Genomic DNA, 20766 nt, shown 5'->3' with positions numbered 1-20766 from the left:
AATTAATGAACGAGAATAACAAATAAGAGAAGGAGTTGGTATACAACTTATGGTTGGAGTTGGTCGGTTGGAATGTTACCGGAGATAAGTCCTCGAGTTGTTATCGCTTTCAGTGTCCCCGATCTCAATAACACAACAGGAGAGCTCCTTTTACAAGTGCCGCTGGCTGGGTTGCGGTAGTTTACGAAATGTTCCCGTCGCTCAGTCATCAGGCGACTAGTCGGAACACCGTGGGGTTTTAGTCGGTTGAAGTCCGACATAACCTCCTTGCCTCCCCGTGGCGAGAAGGTATTCATGAGGACTTCCCCACGTTAAAAAAAATGTATATTAAATGTAAATGTATATAAATCCTACTAATATTATAAACGCGAAAGTTTGTATGTATGTTTGTTTGGATGTTTGTTACTCTTTAACGCCGCTACTACTGAAGCGATTTGACTGAAATTTGGAATAGAAATAGATTTTACTCTGGATTAACACATTTTTCATCCCGAAAAAACCATGGGATCCCGAGATTTACAAAAACTGACGATTTTGATGATATGAATGTTTGTTACTCTTTCACGCCTCGATTACTGAACCAAATTAGCTAAAATTTGGTATTGAAACATATTATAGCCTGGATTAACACATAGGCTACTTTTTATCCCGGAAAAATCCATTGTTCCTGAGGGATTTGTAAAAAACTAAATTCCACGCGGAGGAAGTCGCGTGCGTCTGCTAGTTATGTTTATTTTAATCCAAATTTATTCATTTCAAGTAGTCTTGTTTAGTAACTACCGGTGCGAAAGTTAAATTCTAACAAAAAAAACCCAAATCAAGCTCTGGATTTCTACACACTATGACCAGCTTTGTTACAACCAATGCATTTTTTGTATCATTCATCCCTCAATACTTGTGAGAACCACTTACGCACTTCAGTTCATTTCGCACAGATGAAGGCACGAGATAAACTGTGAAAAATTATCCGCATCATCCAACGACTTAAAAGTGCTACTGGCTTTATATTTTTCATACCTCCAAGCTATGGGGCTGCGAGGGGCTCGCGTTACATGCATTTATCAACTTGATGGGCCACTAGTCGATATCAGAGGTACTGATTTATTACTGTCAGTAAGTGCCCATCGCGCGGCTATGTGGTGTGAAATATGGCGTCAGTATATCTGCGGTCGAGGAAAAATATTGTACTAGTCAGCATTTATATACAGAGTTACAGACTAGCTGGCGCCCCGCAGTTTCACCCGCCTAGTTTCCATAAGAATATGGGGCTAATTTAGCATATGACACTCACAGATAACGCGGCTTCCTAGTGGTAAAAGAATTTGAAAAATCGGTTCAGAGATTACACCCTACAATACAACAAACTACCTCTTAATAATATTTAGTATAGAGTATTATGTATACTTTGTTCCTAAGTATGGGTGTTTTCCGGTGTCTAGGTTATATGAGTACTATGTATTAGTATATGTAGTTTATAAATATATATGATAAAATCCGCTATCTTAGTAGCCAAGACACAGGCTATACGCTTACTTTGCGGCTACAGTTCGTTTCATGTAGGATGGTGCGGGTGACAGTTCGTTTCATTCTTGAAAGTTTGCCACGATTCACGATAATAGTACGTATTATGAACATCATACAGGCGATTGTCACCGTACCCATGCTATCTGAAAACACTTGAAGAAATGATATTGTGTAAGTACACTTATTTAAAAAAAAGTCAACAATTCTATCATTTCTAAAACTGTGATCTATTTTCTACACGCTAAAGACGAAGAGCCTCATTGGTAAAAATATGTGGCTTTGAATCGTGAGGTCCTGGGTTTGAGTCCTGAGTCCAGTTTTGAAATGCTGAGCTTTTCTTTGTTATAAGAAACTATCAGTAAAAAAATCTCAGGCTGAAGTGATAGTGTTACACCTGCGTGCCTCAGTCAGCACTCCGGTAATTATCCTCAACATCGGTAACAGTGTCTAACTATCCTCCTGAACCCATCAACTCTCATTGGAGCAGCGTGGTGGATCTAAACTCCACATCCCCTTTTATAAGGAAGGGGAAGCCTGGCTCTGTAGTAGGCCGTTAAAAAAAAGATTCCGAATTGATAACCTCCTCCTTTTTTGAAGTCGGTTAATAAGTTGATAATGTTGTAAATTTATTAAGCAAATATATAATAATTTATTTATTTTGCTATCATCCGCGAAAAGCCGACGAACCCATGCGACAACGTCACCCAGGTCCGACAAATACTCCTACGTACGTTTCACCCCGAAACCGGAGCATCCTCAGGAGATGTTGACTCTACAACATGCAATTACATCGGCTTTTCGCGGATGATAGCAAAATAAATAAATTATTATATATTCATGATGAACTTCCGCTTAGTATATATTAGTTTATTAAGTTATGTATTTTTATTATTTTACATTTATCTATGTAATCTGGTTTATGTTAGTCGTCGTCGTCATCAACCCATATTCGGCTCACTGCTGAGCTCGAGTCTCCTCTCAGAATGAGAGGGATAAGGCCAATAGTCCACCACGCTGGCCCAATGCGGATTGGCAGACTTCACACACGCAGAGAATTAAGATAATTCTCTGGCAGGTTTCCTCACGATGTTTTCCTTCACCGATTGAGACACGTGATATTTAATTTCTTAAAATGCACACAACTGAAAAGTTGGAGGTGCATGCCCCGGACCGGATTCGAACCCACACCCCTCCAGAATCGGAGGCAGAAGTTATATCCACTGGGCTATCACGGCTCTTGTGTTAGTACTTTATGTTAGTATTAGTGTGTAATTATTTGAATGTATGTATTTTATTTTATTTATACAGCCTACACTCTCGTCTTTAGCATTTTCCTAAACCCAAGGTTGCCTGGAAGAAATCGCTTTGTAGCGATAAGGTCGCCTTTTGTATCCTTCTTCTGTGCTATACTTTTCTCTTTTTTGTTATTTGTTTTTATTATGTTGTGGTGTACAAATAAAGTATAAATAAATAAATAATATTAAGCAAATGTTTTGTAGAAAATATAAATTTGTGTTTAATAGAAAATTGGCTTCGATTCTTGTGTTTACTTCTTAGAAGTGAATATTTCTCAAACTATATTGCATAGAAATTGCGATTGCACAGCTGGAGACGATTTATGATACATTAGAGCCTGCATGCTGAGCTTCTAAGTAATGTTCTTTGGATTGTATGTTTTGGATAGACAATTTAGATACTTACCTAAAATGTAATTCAAAGTAGATATCAAAATGCAATCGCTAAATTGAAACTTTAAATTTATGCGCGCCATACAAGAATCACTGCCTTCTGTATCTGACTCTTGATCGAACAGTTAAGCTTCTAAAGATGTTGGTCGAAGCTTTTCACTATAATACCATTGACTGAAACAATTATCGGAAAAATAAAAAAATAATAGTTGATTCAACATTTCACATGGCGGGGTCTCATAAGCAAGGACCAATAAGTATAAAAGAAAAAGTTTGTTTTTACGAATAAACCATTAAAGCAATTTTGTAAAACTCTTTCATCATTGGTATGCTACATTATCAACGAGTAAGATATCGGGAAAACGCGAGTAAAACCGCGGGGGTCCGCTGGTACTATTATAACCTCAAAATAGTTGTTAATGACAGTACCTTTTCGATTAAACTAACATGTCACGGTTTTCTAAGCAAATTCTTTATGACAGGAAACATGAAAACAACAAACAGTAGAACAATCCATGTCAAATACACTCCGTGGGCGTCTGGTGTGTGTCGTTTTTTTTTCGCCATGCTTTATTTGAGCCCCACGTGGGGTTCAAGTTCCCCATGTTACGCAGTAGACTGTTAAGGTTAACCCTTCACCGTTTGTTGGCATACGAGTGCGTTGGTTATGCGTACGGTATTTATTAGGGCCGCTCAGACCCTTTTATCAACCGGTAGGTAAACATTGAAAATAAAGAATATGAAAAACGGCTGGAGTACGCAAATCTCTTTATATAAAGAGCCCTTTTACTGGGTACAAAGGACCATTCGTGTTTGCGTTAAATGCAATTGAATTTTAAGAACCGTTTGCCCTGAAATTTTACAGGAAATTTTCCACGATTTCTTCTAAACGTAATTTTGATAATGAGACGATAATTTTCAATTAATTAATTCACTATAATGCAAATTACAAGAAGACTCTGTATAATAATTAATTATTCATAATTTTCACGAGAAATAGAATGATATTATCACTAATTTATATTTTTTAAATAGGTAGGACTTATTTGTATTTTGAAACCTTAAAATTGAATTTCATTCACCATTATAAAGTTTAGACAAGTGGTACGTTTTATTTAACTCTTAAATTCATTCAGGAGTTAAAATAAAACAAAAAATATTAACTGCACATACGTAATTTATTTTACTACCCGCTAATGATGTATAATATTATAACCAGTGTACAGTACAACCAACTGAGGCTAATGTTGCATTATAGTTAGGCTTAATTTCAATATGTATTTTGTACAATATTGAATAAATAAATAAATAAATAAACGTACGGATAGATGAATAACTTTATTTTACCAAAACTCAATACCATAAAATGTTTGTTTACATCTTTTAAATCTAATACAAATTGTGTTTATAAAGTACGTCAACTTTTTAACGGGAAATGAGGTTTCGCGCGTAAGTCTCCGTCGCGTACATTTGGACGGCCTTCTTCCTAGAAACGGCTCCCAAACTGGTTCCACCGCATTGTGTAGATTTATGAGGCAAGCAAGTTTTTTCAAAGTGTCTTGACTCATTCGACATCCGCATTTGAATTTAATTAATTTGTGTAAGGAATTTGCTAAAGGCCTAAATACTACAACATCGATACTTTAACAACAAAAGCTTAAAAATATATAGGAGTATATATAATTAACTAGCGGACGCCAGCGACTTCATTCGCGTGAAACTCGATGTAAACTTTCAACTACCTCTACCGAACTCTACCCCTAGCTTTTCCTGAATTTTCTTTGCTATAAACCTCACAGAGCCCGAGACGAATTCCAACAAATGCAAAATCGTGGAAATCGGTTCGTGTGTTCTGGAGTTATAGCGTCAGGAAGAAAAACCCGACTTATCTTTATATAGTAGAGATTTACAAAATCAATTTCATTGCTCAAAATAAAAGGAATAATTATAGCGCACTTATCTAAACAACGCACGTAGGTAGTATTTCGTCAAAAAAACATATACTCAGTAGATATCGTAGAAGCCTAAATATCTGACTAAAAAATGTTCCCAAACATAAATTTAATAAAAGAATAACAATAAAAATAATTAGACTCGGTTAATTAATCTTAATCAAAGTCAAAGTACGTTTTTTCAATTGGCCTTATTTTACAAGCACTTTTGAAACGACAGGTAATAATAATTAGATAATGGTGATAATAATTGGTCGAAAACTTAAAATTAAAGTTACGAGGATTCCAAAGCGCCTTGGTGGGAGAAAAACCCACAACAAACTCTATTTTTCAGTCTTAAAAAAGCAGCTCAAGAAAATCAGGCTTAAAAAAACTCCTGTTACGAAATCAGTGTTAATTATTGTGAAGTATAATAAGAAACATAAAGGTAACTTATCAACTAACTTGTTAGCACGTAATAATGTAGTTATTCTGTTATATTCATTTTTCTCAATATCATTAAGTTTTAATTTATTATAGACAATTAATATGTTGAAAAAAAACTGTGCGTTATAACACGCAATAAGTTATTTCTTCTTCTTCTTCTTCTTATAGTGCCATCTCCTATCGGAGGTCAGCAATCATTAAGGCTAATTTAACTTTGTTCACTGCTGCCCGAAAGAGTGATCTGGTACTCATACCAAACCATTGGCGCAAGTTCCTGAGCCAAGATGTACGTCTACGACCAGGCCTTCGTTTCCCCTTTATCTTTCCCTGGATAATAAGCTGGAGCAGGTGATATTTGGAGTTTCGCATTATATGACCCAGGTATTCGAGCTTCCTCCTTTGGACTTGTTATTATTCTTGTTTATTTTATTTTATTTTATTTATTTATTAGGTTTATTTACAATCACTATAATAAAATGTAACTAAAATATAAATCACTGTAAGTGTAGTGATTATTAACAACTAAACACAGCATGTAATAAAGAAGAACAGTAAATAAAAGATAACTTTAACATCACAAATAAAGAACACACTAGTATAACTTGTTAATTAAAAATACAACGTTTGTCACACACATTAAATTGTATACGTACGTAGTAACTGAGCAGGAAATAATTTAAAGAAGCAGTTGCAAAGCGTATTAACACCCCACAACTTCCGACATCTCAAAAGTTATTTATGTTAACAAGCTAACAATAACAATACAAAGTTCGAGTTTCGACGACGAACCCGATGTGACAGATTAAAAGCTACTTTTCGAGAGTGTCGACGTTGACAAAAAAGCAAAGTGATAACGGAGACGTGACAATAGCAGTCAACGTCATTCCCATGCCTCCATTGTGGGGGTATGAAGAGCTGTAGATCATAGCGAGTTGAAAAGACTGCAAACAAAAAGATTGACACCTTATACAGGCTTGTACAGGGCTTCATTTGTAGATGTGACATCGGCGACATTGTCTCTCGGAGCCGAGAAATGTTCTCATTTCTGTGATTAGAGTCTGTGTTGATCTTATGATTACCCTGATTGAATGGAAATGTTTTGTGTGCATCTGACATTTTTGTCTTCAAAATTAGAAGTTTATTTCTGAAATTGTATGTGCTGCAATAATTGAGATCAAAAATATATCTACCGCTTAGTTCTCGTTCTCATGAGAATATGGGAATAAAATATAGCCTATTATACCCATACATAACTTACATACATACTTTGAAGTGGTACAAGAATTTGTATAGATAACTTAAACTTTAAGTCGTATATTAATAACTTAACTACAATGTAGGTATAGTTTCTGCTTAATTATTATTTCCTCTATTTCCACTTGGAGTGATTATATTTTTAAAGCTCCTTAATTTAAAAAAAAAAACAATATTCCTTTCGGTTTCTCACGACATTGTACCAAAACGCAAAATCGCTTTGCGGTACGTCTTTGTCGGCCAGCCACGGCCAAAGCCTCCCACCAGCCAGACCTGAACCAATTATGAAAACCTCAATCGGTTCAGCCGGAGACTTCCCTCATGTAAATCCACCACGCATACCACTGCGTCAAACTCTCCGTCACTACGTCAAACTCTTAAATAAAAATCTTTATTCATTTGGTTTTAGTTATTAATTTGAGCTCTGTCTGGAACTCCGTTAATCGCGTTACCCCTAATAGTGCTGCCGTGGTTGCGGTTGTTTTCATCATAAGATGAAATTATTTCTAACTTGCTTTCCTCATTCCAGCAATTAATTGTCGGGGGAGTTGTTACGCAGTTGGAATGAAATTACTTTTGATTCGGCAACTTTGCGACTTTATATTTCGCAAATATAAATTGTGGGTAAAGTTCAGGAGAATGTGATCATTATTTCTAAATACAACGTACAATACAAAATACACATACCAACTCGGCAAGTATTGTTATTTGTTGCGTTTGTAAATGCGTATATTTCATTAATATTAGGAATGAGTTTTGAGTTTGATAATTTATTTTGAATTAACTTGAATAGTATTAACATTTGTCATTGCATACCAACTATATGACGCTATAAAGAAGTGAAAAAAGCAAAATAAAATAGCAATAATTTAATCCAATAAAGTGATTCATTCATAACATTAAATGAGTCACACTTTAAAACAAAAACGATTTTGTACGTCATGTAGTAAATTTTTATTGTATTTGAAATTTATTATTCACAACAATGTTCATACCTACATATATAATAATTTACAATACAAACGAAACAAATAATGTACATGCTACCAAATGGAACCTTCAAGTATATTAGACAAACATAAAAGTTTTCTAATAAAGGAATTAAAGTAGGTAAAGGTATATAATTTGTTTGCTCTTTACTATAGACTAGCCGACGTCCCGTGGTTTCACCTACATAGTTCCCGTTCTCGTGAGAACACGGGGATAAAACATAGCCTATGACATTCACAAATAACGTGACATTGTAGTGGTAAAAGAATTTTTAAAATCGATTTAATAGATCCAGAGATTACTCCCTACAATACCATAAACTTTACTCCATTAGCATAGACATACATAGTTTGAGAATTATATTAATGCATGTAAAATAACACTGGAAAAATCAATTGGTGAAAAAATTTGTCGTTTAAATGCAGGTCTTTCACTTAAAGCAATTAAACGATTTTGTCTCATACTTTCAGGCTTTGCGAATGGGATGCAGGGAAACGATTATGCTCAGACGAAAGTGGAAAGTGGGGAAACACTTATAGAGCCAATTGCACACATGTTGGTTCCCTGCCTAAGGATCTTACTCTTCCTTTTACTTAAATGGCTGTGAAGATAATGCTTTTTTGTTGTACCCCTTTTTCCATCTGAAAGTTTTTTACGAAACTTATGTCGCATATCACTGTCACAGAAAACTTTAAATTTATAGTCAATTTTATTTTATTTAGTTTCATATAAAAGCTTAGCATAATTCATTTATAAATATAATCTTTGTGTTAAATTCTCTACATAAAACAAATGATTGTTGTCTTATGTAGAGCACACACAATATATGGTTTGTTATGTTTTCAAATATTAACATCTCTCATCATCATCATAACTTAAACAGGTAGGGGGTTTTTTTTATTGTAGAAAATTTTAAAGCTATTTTGAAACTATCAACATGTCCAAACACGCTACAGGATTCATATTACCAAAAATAATAATAAGAGATATAAAAGGATTATTTCACTGAGCCGTTCATTATCACCAATCTATTTAGACCAGTGAGGTCAGGCCATATGAAATGATTTCATTCATGAATGATTTGCTTTCCACCTCGGTGTTACCTTTTAGAATTTCTTGCAAGAAAGAAAATTTCTACCAGTATTTTTCATAGCCTGAAACGCAGAATATTCTTGATCCAAAGCCGCATAAATTAACCAAAAAGTGATTCGCATAATTTGACAGACTTAAATATTTTAATGGTTTAAATTTCCGCTACGCAACAGTTGCATTGTATGACAACTTCTAACATGTACGACAAAAAAACCAATTCCGCAATTAAAGCGTCCCGTTTCCGCGTGTTTTCCAAAAAAGCATCGTCGGCAGTTGTTAACGGCGTCGGCTGGATTACGGAAAATAAAATATATCCGCCGACGACGGTGCCGCCAATTTGGCCGCGTGTAGTGGGGCCAGCCAATTCGCTCCTACGGGTATGTGCCGTGTGGGACAAGGCACTGCTAATTGAAAACGTTTTTCGTGTAATACCTTCATGGTTCTAGCTAATGAAACGATATATCACTGATAGTGTTTAACTGTATTTTGTTCTGTTTAGTTTTTTATTTGGTAATATTAGGCGGTAGTTGAAATCTTTTTTAAAAAGAAATAGAATCTTGTTACAATTTTACCTTGTCTTCACTTTTTAAAATCGCACTGCAATAAATCATATTGTACTTAATAGAAGTGGTTTCGCGAAGCTAACGATTATTTGCTTGTAACAGTATCTAAGATATTTAAGTTTAAAATATTTAGTCAACCAATTGGAGCACAATTCTATTGATTTTTTATAAGAAAGAAGCTCGCACTTAGTGGATATACAGTATCACACAGTGGATATCCACATAGTAGGTAAATGACATTTAGTCGATTGATTTGAAGTCTAATTTCAAAGGTTGATAATATAGACCAAAATAGTGAATAGACTAGTTTTTGAAGCGCCTGTGCTTAGATACGAGTGTAACTGCTTGATAGGATAGAAGGATTCTAAAGTATTTGAGATTTACGCTTATAAAAGTCGTAGGTAAAAGTTAGTAACCCTTTTGTCACTTTAGTCTACTTATCTGCCTATAAATTTTAGCTACAAAATATTCACCGGAAAATCGATTATTCTCCTCTCGTACATCGCACACACAAATTTCGTTATAGGCAATTCACCAGCGTGGGTGGATATTGTTCGGCAGTCTTTCATCCACACTCATCTGTTAGGCAATTTCTCGTGCGAGTATGTAAACGGAAAAATGAGCTATTACACGCGTGAGCAATATGGAATGTTGTATACAAATGTTTGATCAGTTGGTTTATTTAGCAGATGAAGTTGGGGAAAATTCTTCAGTATAACATTACTCGTATCTATAGTGTTGTCTAAAGCCTACGCTTCATCATACCAGGGCCAATATATAGCCAAGTGGCTCGTCGATTCTCTTTCTACAAACGCAAACGCTTCGAAAATTCAAAAATGTATGGCAATGACATTTGCTATCGACAGGTCACGTGATCAAGTTTTCGATCGGATGTGTCATTCCCATACATTTTTCTAGTTTTCGAAGCGATTGTAGATAAAGAATCGACCTGATATAGCGAAAGTACTCGTATGCGCCAGCTATATGGTTATAGCTATATTTTAAGGTTTCAATATATATTTTTTCACTTTAGCACTGCAGATTTTGTTTAACGGTAAAGTTGACCGTGTGTGGCTGGCATAACTATTCACAGAAGCATAATAGGCATCTACAATTTTATTGTAGTCTTGTAACAAATATTAGGCAAATATCATCTAGGTAAATAGCTGTATCATCTTACACAAAACTGAAGGATTTTATAGATATTTTTTTGTTATATTGTCAAATACTATCTAATATATCGCCATATCTGATAGTAAGAGATAATAATTATTATAATCTAATCATTTACCACTGCGGGTTCACCGATTAAGTATTTTGGTACTGATAGAGTTTGGCATCAATTTCTTTGCTTTATCTTTTTATCAAATCTTACAATATTTTTGAAGGTTATTTCTATTTACTACTGTGTCTCACGGTTTCACTTGACTTTGGTCCTTCTACGAATCTCTACGTTTCTGATTCGGTCACGCAAAAAATCTCCAAGCATAGCTCACTCCAGCGCCCGCTGAGGTACTCTGATTCTTCTTATAAGGGCCATAGTTTGCTATACAAGACTATATACTTTTTATACTCGTATTTTTTTCAAGGCAAAACAATTGTCTTCTAAATGCTCCTTCTAATTCAATCAAAAACCTTAATCTGCAAAATGTTATAGCAGTAGCTAACAATAAACTATCGAAATCCCATTTGAATCAGTTTTTGAGAAACTCAATCATACTAACATAAGGGTCAAATACAAAACTACTTCTTTGAAAGTCTGTTAAAAAAGGAGAGCCAAAAGCGAAATCCATGAAACGTACACATGTAAGGCTCACATACGGTTAAGTGTTTTCCACGATCCAGACGCACTCGGCAGAAAATTGATATAAACCTGTTCTGGGACGGTACTCGGTTTGTTCAGGTGACGGCGATCATGTTTGCACACACCAATACCGGTCTTAAAACAAAAGAGTAAAGTTGAATTTCGACTGTCGTAAAAATTTAACAGAAGCAAGAAAAATCACCCCACAGCAAAGTTTAAAGGCAACTACAGACTTAACAAAAGAATTGCAATAAATATGATCATAGTTTTAGGAACTAACTATCCAATAAGTTTACTAAGTAAAATGAAATTTCACACTGAGTTTTTAAAACTTGAAATATTACTTTTTAATACAATATTAATGCGCTGTTTTTAATATTTGTATTGCTTAGGAAGTAATACAAATGCAAATTATAAAAATTAATATATTTTTCGCAAAAGAAAAGAAAGGTGTGTGAAGCAAGCTTTATTCTTGTAGGATGGTGTTTGCTTCCATGCCTTAAATATTAAAGGTATGTCTGCCCAGAGCACATTTATCAAGAGTCTTGTCTCAATAAACATGAATGTAGCTATAAAATTATCTTTTGCTATTTTTAATAAGCGCTGTTTTTTTATTTCACTTGTCATACTCGTAAGTAACTTTTGATTACAGTGGTAAGCCTATACATCTTTAGATCATCAGCTCCTGATTTTTAATCCTGGGTCGGGTTATGAATTCATATTATTAAGTCTTTATTTCTTTCAAGAAAACCTTAGCAGTAGCCCAGAGCTAAAAACATGGTGGCAGTATACTCCCTTGTAACACACCTTGTCAGCACGTTAATCGTTGGTCTAAATTATTTTAACAATTAATAGCTACAGAATCATACGTCATCTTCAGTCCTCCTCATAGGACTCATAGAAGTAGCGAGGTGTGCCTAAATCTTAAATTCCCTCTTCCGTAAAGATCTCTATTTGCGATGGACTTTTAGGTTCACAGCTGAGATTTTAAACATTTGCTAATGAAATTAAATGATGAATACTTTTTAATTACAATTTGACGATGAACAAATTGAATCGTTAGTCAAAAGTTTAACGCAGCGAGAATACATCAATTTGAATTTATCTATTACATGCGAGCTAAATTCATAAAACAATGCATTTGTATCCATTTCAATTACCAAACGTCCGATACTATCAATTTGAAAACCCGCAAAACAATTAATCCGGCTCGAAGGACCATAATTGAATACGTATTCCCAAAGATCAGAATTCTGTACGGAGAGAAATGTCCGATGTAACGAAGACAAATCAAAGTCTCAGTGACCTGATGGGCACGGCACGGATGGACACCCTTCTAAGACACGAGACAGAAAGCCATTAAGTCGAGATAGTGGTATTTATCTTTGTGTCCCCCATCTAAGGTGAGGTGACGTACATGTTTCCCATTAAGGGATAGTGGTTCTGTAAATAAATTTAGTTTTTTAGCTATTCTACAAGGACGTGATTTTATGTTATTTTTGCGTTCGACTTTACCTACTGATTTTTTTAATATTTAAATTATATAGATTTTTTATTTGTTTCAAGTTTTATGGGAGCCAGCTCAGAAAATATAAAATTTCAAAGTTGACCTCGGAGTTGAGAATCATACCCAGAACCTCTCGGCTATCAGACAAGGTACGAGTTGTTTCCATCAGCATAGCATGTTAAAAAACGTAACATTTTGTGTAAAGTCCCCGAAAACTTTATCTTACTCTTAACATAGCATTAATAGTATGCAAACAAGCAGTACGTTGCGTTTCCTCTCAGACTGTAACAACTTACTTACGTGTAATTACTCTGCCTCATTGTCTACGGCCACATAATTATCATTGTTCCTAAAAAGCCTTAACTAGCAACTACGCGCTATTTTAAAAGCTTCCGTCTGGACTCAACCAGGGACACTTGTGAGTTGTACTGCATTTACATTATTTTAGAGCATTATGTAATTAATGGCAGGCGTCCACTGATCTGCATCGTACGTATCACACGTATCGAAAACATTATGGTAGATTAGCGGATGCACGTGACTTCGTCAGCGTGGAATTCAGTTTTTCACAAATCTCGCGGGAAACATTGATTTTTCCGGGATGAAAATTAGCCTACGTGTTTATCTAGTCTATAATCTCTGCTTCAAATTTCAGGTGATTCAGTCCAGTAGCCGAGTCGTGAAAGAGCAACAAACATTCATACCATCAAAAATTTTCGGAATAAAAATTAGCCTAAGTAAGTATTAATCCAGAGTAAAATCTATTTCCATTCCAAATTTTAGCCAAATCGCTTCAGGAGTAGTGGCTTTAAAGAGTATCAAACACCCAAACAAACATACATCCGAACAAACTTTCGCGTTTATAATATTAGTAGGATAAAATCCAGTCGCTGCGTTAAATACATAGAATACTAAAAAGCATCTGATGCAATGCGTCCGATACGTACGATGCGGCGTTTGAAATATTAAAATCAAATACTATGCTTAATTAACTTGGCAAGAACTAAGAGTATTCCAATTAATAAAAATAATCTTTTAATAAGTACAATTAAGGCTCTTTTCATATTACCGGTCGATTCGCCAGCAAATGTGCAAACGTGAGTAATTTCCTTAAATAGTTAAACCACAAAGGTGCGTGCTACCATCGCGTGTTTCAGACGCTAAATTTTACCCTAGGCCCTGTTTCTTTTACTCAAGTGTATGCAAATGGTTGTGTGCTATTTATGAAAAACTACGCCATAGTGTTTCCAATGAAATATAGAAATCCTGATGAGGGGATATGAATCATGGTGGTATTATTAATAACCATAAAAGGCTACCATAACAATAAATGATGGGTTCGTATAAATATTCCATGAAATAGTAATCGTAGGTCTTTATTATTTACATGTTTTATTAACTAGTTATTGTCCGTGGTCTGGCCCGCGTCTGAACGATTTTTGCAAACTTTTTGGTTTTTAGGCATGAGAGGTATCTACGTAGTTAGATAGATCGCGGATAAATCTTAAAGAAAATCATTTTACGATTTTATTTGACTTTATTAAAATGAATTGATGAAAAGATAGACATTACTAATTATTCAGAGTCCATAATAACTTGAATAGACGTATCTGTGACTTCACAAATCATAGAATTATATCGAATATTTGTTTTGTAATTCATGGCAAGCACCTCCAGAATCGCCCATAAATAATTTATTATTACAATGCTTAAGAGTTAAGATAATTACAAATACGACCAAAATGTCTGCAGTAAAAACATTAACAAACGCACTAGCCCTCTCTACAATTTTCGAAAGTTCCTCTCAAATTCTCCAGGATGCCATCATCAGATCCTGACGGGAAAAAAATGGGACCACCCTGAAATCAAACTCTTCAAACCAAAAAAAGAATTTTTAAAATCGGTCCATAAATGACGGTATTATCGCTGGACATACATAAAAAAACGAACGAAAGAACGTAGAACCTCCTCCTTTTTGGAAGTCGGTTAAAAACCAAAATAAATGATCCAATTCAATACATGACTACGTGATTCATCGCTGGAAATGACCTTCCGAGGTAAACGACGCCTTTTGCATAATATCGAGCGTAGTATAATGGCCTGCTACCGTACCAAATTATTACTGGTAAAGGCAGTATAATTTTCAAATGTAGTATAAACTTTGATAACTTTCAAATGCATCATTATTAAGTAAAGAAATATTCTTATATGTTCTTCTTCTTCTTTGTCGTTACACTCTTGACAGAGTGGTCGTGGACGTTATTTGGTGCGGTGGCAAGCCTCACTATCCGTCGCCATTCCTCCCGTAGTGTGAAATCAATCAAGAAAACAAATCTCTCTATGTCATCTTTTCGCGTAATATGACCAAAGAAAGTCAGTATGCGATATTGGACTATGGAAGAAAGACGCTGTTTGATGCTCAGTCCTTAGAGGATTGAAATTTTGAATCGGAACTGTGTCCAGGATATGCCAAGCATTCTTCTCCAGCACCACATTTTTAGAGCGTAAATATATGTTAATGGTACGTTAACGGTAATTTAAATATGTCTTTATTTTATTTTAATTTAAGAAGAACTTGCAGAGAACACTACCTACTGTTATTTATAAAAGAGACAGCACCCAAAAGAAGTGCAAGAAAATTTTCAAGTCTAAAAAAAAATCTATACTATCATACAAACGATTCGTAATAATTTAAATATTAATGTGCATAGGGTAGAGGTAGAGTAGGGGTAGGTAGGAGTAGGGTAGGAGTAGGGTAGGAGTAGGGAAGGGGTAGGGTAGGGGTAGAGAAGAGGTTGGGTAGAGGTAAGGTAGGTGCAGGGTGGGAGTAGGGTAGGCAAAGGTATGGAAGAAGTGCACAAAAGTCAAAGCGAAGCTTGACCGGGTCCGCTAGTGTGCAAATATAGATGAATAAGTTCAATCGTTGCATAAATTTGCAAACTAGTGAACTTATATACAAAGCATATTGCATTTGCAAGTTTGTATAATTCTAAACACGAAACCCAAACTCTAAACACCCGGTTCTAACCTGCAAACGGACTTCATAGTTTATGTAAACAGCGTTAAGCTCCCAGCTCTAGTTAACCGCACAAACAATGTAATACAACAACAACAACAAGTGATTCAACAACCTTCTTCAAGTTTAAAAAGGTCAGGTGTAAATGTTTCCAGCTTTTGAGTCATGTGAGGAAGAATGAATAAGCTTAATATACAAGTCAGCTGACCATAAAGACCTCGAGTTTATAGTAGAAAACATTAGAATGCTTGTAATGTTCTGTCATCTAATAGTGATAACATTATTAATCTGTGGTTAACGGTGTAGGTTGACGATTTCGTTTTTATGTAAGTAATTGTTTTTTTTTTAATGTAATCTTGTCGTTTACTGTTTGTAGACCCAAATAAAAAAAAATAAAAAAAAAATCTCTGAGCTTGTTGTGATGGGTCTATACTCCAAACTTCTACTCGTATCGTATCGCATCGTATAATAATAAAAATTTTAATAAAAAAAATACAACCGACTTCAAAACCTAAAAACGTACCCACTAAACTAAAAAGCGAAAAATAACATCATAATATGTTCTACCTGCAGATCAGTATGAAGGCGGTGCTAAGCCGGTGATGTATCAGATCTTGACATGATGGCAATGGGGCCAAATGGGGACTATACCGTTTCAAACAAAAAAAGAATTTTTGAAATCGGTCCAGGCGTCTTTGAGTAATCGGTGTACATACATAAAAAAAAAAAAAAATACCGACCGAATTGAGAACCTCCTCCTTTTTGAAGTCGGTTAAAAATAGGCTACTATTGATGTATGTGTTGTTTTTTTTTCGGTTTCTCATTCATACACACATTTCATTGTAATCAAAACCATTTGAAAATATTTTAGTATTTTAAGGCCATCTACATGTATTTTTCTTTCAGTGCAGTTTTCGAGCTAACAGAAATTGATCTTTTTTGTATGTTCGAATTTTAACCAATTTCTGTGTATATTTTTTTTAACTTTCGAGCTGGCTTCGAATCTAAAATCTAGCGATATTTTTTTCTAACAATGTAACTGCTGGAAATACTCCAAACATTTTAAGCTCAATGAGACCGAAGTTCAATCAGTATATTTTTCTTATGATTTAAGTTTAAAGACGTCAATTTTATATTCTACTGTATGATTTTGTTTTTAAACGAGCAACTGTAGAGTGTCTTGCCGGTTCTTCTCAGCAGAACCTACTAAACCGGTGGTAGAATCTTTACAAATAGTCAACTGACGTTTCAAAAGTGCTTGTAAACTGAGCCTACGTAAATATTTCAGTGAGTTTTGTATTTGAATATTTTAATGAAATTTAATTTGAAACACCGAAGCTCACTTCCAATGTTTGTGTAATAAACTTTAAATTACGCAAACGTATGAGACAGGTTGCGGCTTGACCTACAAAGCCTCACTATATTCCATACAAGCACTAATGAAGTTCATTACGTCGCCCATACGACTACATAAAACTACCATGCAGCTTTTTTTTTAAAGTTAATTTGCCATATTGTAGAATGATGAAAAGTATACTATAACCTGCCCAGGAGTATGAAGAACAATTGTACCAAGTTTCGTTAAAATCCGTCGAGTAGTTTTTGTTTCTATAAAGAACATACAGACAGACAAAAATTTTACTGATTGCATGTTTGGCATCAGTATCGATCACTAATCACCCCCTGATAGTTATTTTGGAAATATTTTTCATGTACAAAATTGACCTCTCTACAGATTTATTATAAGTATAGACAAGCACTAATGAAGTTCATTACGTCGCCCATACGACTACATAAACTACAACGCAGCTTTCTCACTATAGTGCTTACGATTTATGATCAAAGCGACCATAGTTTCGATCAATATATTGTTTCGTCACAATTAACATTTAAAAGTACTTAATTTAATAAATATTTTCAATGAAGTTCTTTTAAAAACAGTGAAGCTCATTTTTCTACTATTATGTGTATTGTGTAATAAACTTTGAATTACGCAAACGCATGAGATAGGTTGTTGCTTCACCTAGAAAGTCTCATTATATACCATACAAGCACTAAATACGTTCATTACGTCGCCTATAAGACTACATAAACTACCACGCAGCTTTCTCCCTATAGTGCTTACGATTTATGATCAAAGCGGCCATAGTCTCGATCAATATATTGTTTTGTCACAATTAAAGTTTAAAAGTACTTAATTTAATAAATATTTTCAATGAAGTTTTATTTGAAACAGTGAAGCTCATTTCTACTGTATGTGTATTGTGTAATTAACTTTAAATTACGCAAACGTATGAGATAGGTTGTTGCTTGACCTAGAAAGTCTCACTATATACTATACAAGCACTAATAAAGTTCATTAAGTCGCCCATACGACTACATAAACTACCACGCAGCTTTCTGCCCATTGTGCTTACCATTTATGATCAAAGCGACCCTACTTTCGATCAATATATTGTTTAATTTAATAAATATTTTCAATGAAGTTCTTTTAAAAACAGTCAAGCTCATTTTTCTACTATTATGTGTATTGTGTAATAAACTTTGAATTACGCAAACGTATGAGATAGGTTGTTGCTTGACCTACAAAGCCGCACTATATTCCATTCAAGCACTAATGAAGTTCATTACGTCGCCCATACGACTACATAAACTACCACGCAGCTGTCTCCCTGAATACAATTGTTTATAGCCCTAAATAAACGTGTAAATTAGCTTTACTTATAATTAAAACTTAAATATTAGCACTGTTACTATGGATTTTCAAACTTATTTTGAATATTGTAACTGTTTCAAAATGCCTCATATAAATATAAGAGCATAAAACATACACTTTATCAAGTGTTAATCTTCCAAAGGTTAAAATATTTTAATTGGCATGTGATCGTCTATTGATTAGAACCCAGTAATCAACGTTATGTCCATAATAACACAAATACTTTTAAAGTCTCAGAGGTAACAGTTCTCGTATCACGGATTACCTAAATATAATTGATACACGAACTCTTCGTGGTATATCAATACACGAACTCTTCGTGGTATATTAATACACGAACTCTTCGTGGTTTATCAAAACACGAACGATGAGTACGTTGATAAGGTCGTTTAAATAGTTACGCCTTCGTGAATCATATAAAACCACATCGACAGCGAGTGGCAACACAACATTCTGGTTTACCCTGAACGTCAGTATTACTTCTCATTGCTGGTTCTGTAGTTCTAACAAACTCACAGAAGGTAATAGTGCTTTGGGTGAGCGAGTGAGACTGGGTGAGCGAGTGAGATTAGTTTGGCATCTTTTTTATAAAAGATGGTCATTGGCTCCAACTCCCGCACAACGACGGTGGTCCTCTCCCTGAATTTGGTGAGATTAGGTTTATTTAAGAACCAGGACCCCCCCCTTTTCGTGAGGGTTATACGGTATTGGTACGTAAGTGTGTATGGGTGAGTTCCACATAGTGGATTGATAACTGATTGTCAGACGACTAGTAGAGCAAAGCACACTGTAAACACCGTATAAATACAGGCCTAGCTTCCACTATCATCTTTATATCAAGCAGAACAAGGCATCACTGTATAACTAGTGTAACAGGCCTAGCCTCTAGCTGGCAGTCTTAACTTTCAGAGTATCCATTACTCTCAAGAGAGTGTAATGCGTTCGAAAGAAATCTAAAAGATTCCACACCATAGGCCGCTCGGCCCTGTGTATAATTAATAAGCCATCAGAAGGTCATTAGTATGTTAAGTTTCACATATATGCTCTTAAGCATTAAGGAGTTCCTTCATGCGAAGACACTCCTGGTTGCATCATCATTTTGACTCATAAGTCAAATTTCACACCATAGGCCGCTCGGCCCTGTGTATAAATAATATGCCATTAGAACTCAATAACTATGTAAAGGTTCACATATATGCTCTTAAGCATCAAGGAGTTCCCTCATGAGAAGACACTCCTGGCTGCATCACCATTTTGCCATAAAAGTCCCTACTGGTCGCTCAAACAACCGACTTCGTACTATGCTTCCATCATACGATGGAAAAGCACGGGTAGAATACATTAAGCATTCAGTCAGCTGCTCTAGCTATTCATACTGAAAGCGCCACAGGCGTCAGCCCGCATGCTCCCAGTAAAGTAGTAAACACGCTCTCGGCGTCATCTGCCAATGAAAAATGAAAGATTTCCAAATAATATTTTTTCCAGTAATTTATCATTAATCTCATGTACTGAGCTTATTTTGATGAAAATCTTTTTTTTTTTTTTTTTTCTAAGCACCTATTAAGTTAATAAGTATGCATAATTTGTATTATATCTATATAGTATGTAAGACTTAGAGTCGTCACAATATACTAAACTACTTTATCCCATTTATTTCTTTAGTCAGAAAATAAGTAATGTCTGGCGGCCCTGGGATCTTGGACCATCAAGTAACATTTTCAAAAGTCCTTTTAATTGTTAACTATGTCATTTACATAGTTAACAATAGAAAGGTAGGAAAGATGAAAATTTAAGTACAAAGATTAAAGTCCCAGCTGCAGTAAATTGGGTTTGTCTTAGTGATTTGTCACTTATACATCCATTTCTATATATTATAAGTACATATTATTGTGTGCATATTATAAGTACATCATAGATTTAAGAGTCAGTACAGAGTACCTAAATGAACGTCATGTCAAAATACATCATAGATAGGTATAAATTTCTATCAATTCATTATCAGATCTTTGGCGGTAATATAGTAACCAGCCTCAACGATAACCTGTGATTGAGTCTAAAGGCGCTTCCAAAAAATATATGGAAATTAAAATAATACATTACACCAATTACTGTTTATTGCTTCACGTTATTGTATAATATATCGATTTAATTCTTTAAAAAAGTTCAAGTAACATAATATATTTTTATGGCATTAAAACAGACGTACGAGTAAGGTCAATTCCATAATAGTGCGT

This window comes from Bicyclus anynana, chromosome 17 (assembly GCF_947172395.1).
Source record: "Bicyclus anynana chromosome 17, ilBicAnyn1.1, whole genome shotgun sequence".
In the NCBI taxonomy this organism is placed as follows: Eukaryota; Metazoa; Arthropoda; class Insecta; order Lepidoptera; family Nymphalidae; genus Bicyclus; species Bicyclus anynana.
The sequence above is the reverse complement of the archived record's forward strand: the minus strand, read 5'-3'. Positions refer to the sequence as shown.